This window comes from Lucilia sericata, unplaced genomic scaffold, assembly GCF_015586225.1.
Source record: "Lucilia sericata isolate MDLA Ls3-8-SP2 unplaced genomic scaffold, ASM1558622v1 Contig001267F_arrow, whole genome shotgun sequence".
In the NCBI taxonomy this organism is placed as follows: domain Eukaryota; kingdom Metazoa; phylum Arthropoda; class Insecta; order Diptera; family Calliphoridae; genus Lucilia; species Lucilia sericata.
In genome coordinates this window covers 21,157-22,500 of record NW_023995218.1, presented here as the reverse complement: position 1 = coordinate 22,500, position 1,344 = coordinate 21,157, and the positions used below count along the sequence as shown (strand labels likewise).

The window sequence follows — 1,344 nt, the reverse complement described above, 5'->3', positions numbered from 1 at the left end:
ATTAGTTCCAAACTTAAGCTTAAATCAAATTTTATTTTGAAATATTTCAAACTCTACAATTGTTTTTCTAATTTTAAATTTTCCTATATTATTGTTGATTTGTTAATCCCTTTAAATTAAATCCTTAACTAATCATTTCCGGTATTTCTTTCAAAACTTCTGCACAACCCTCTTGTCACTCATCCCTTTAAAACTAAAATATACAAAACAACAAACACCTGAGTATTAAGAGCAATAAAAACGTTAAATAATTTTGTAAACAAAAAAGGTCAGACAGTAGTGCAGTCGGTAGAGAGATTGTTACAAATTAAATCCTTAAATTACGAAAACAATAAACACAATATAATTGAGCTTATGAGGGGATATTTTTTTCTAAATGAATATAATTTATTCAATGTTTTTTTTGCCAGCGTTCTGTTCTGCAATAATCACAAACATCACGTGTGTGTACTTGAAATTATAATTTGAACAAAGTTACCACGGGCAACTTGTAGAGATTAAGTAGAAATAAAAAAACAACAAAATCGCAAATATTTAGGTACACGCCCTACATTCTTCTTTATTCTTTGTCATAAAGTAGTAACATTTACAAATGATTAATATGTATATAAATACCTGAGAATTATATAATCTAGGAGGAAAACCACCCTGCGTTGTAAGTTTAGGAGTGTGTGGCCAATAGATATGTATTTTTTTTTGTTTTAAAACAAGAATTTCATTACTTTTGTGTTACTCTGGGTAACTGTGGAATCAAGTGTTTGTGTTGAAAGCATGCGAATTTTTATTTAAGTCGAATTTTGCCCCCCAAAATATTTGACAGGATTGACTGCTTATAAAATGTGTCATTGACACACAGCTTACTTTTTGAGTGGTTTGCAAAGGTTGGGGTTTTTATCGATTTTGGAAATTGGTGGTGAAAGCAGTTGAAAGGAATTATGGTTGTCTGGTCTTATATGTCAGGCATACTTAAGAATTTGGTAGATTTTTAAGGAAATAATAAGACAAATTAAGAGATAGATAGATAGATAGATAGATAGATAGATAGATAGATAGATAGATAGATAGATAGATAGATAGATAGATAGATAGATAGATAGATAGATAGATAGATAGATAGATAGAGATATAGATAGATAGATAGATAGATAGATAGATAGATAGATAGATAGATAGATAGATAGATAGATAGATAGATAGATAGATAGATAGATAGATAGATAGAAGATAGATAGATAGATAGATAGATAGATAGATAGATAGATAGATAGATAGATAGATAGATAGATAGATAGATAGATAGATAGATAGATAGATAGATAGATAGATAGATAGATAGATAGATAG

The 1,344-nt window shown here is 28.4% G+C and overlaps 1 protein-coding gene across 2 annotated transcripts in view; it reads left to right on the top strand.

Annotated features, from left to right (window-relative positions):
• Positions 1-1,016, top strand: part of LOC119610697 (A-agglutinin anchorage subunit-like) — a 58,851-nt gene extending 57,835 nt beyond the window's left edge. For both annotated transcript variants that reach the window (XM_037966025.1, XM_037966026.1), the window contains exon 2: positions 1-1,016. This exon is cut by the window's left edge and continues 2,066 nt beyond it. The gene's annotated coding sequence lies outside the window, so the exon portion shown is untranslated.
• Positions 1,017-1,344: the final 328 nt, after the last annotated feature.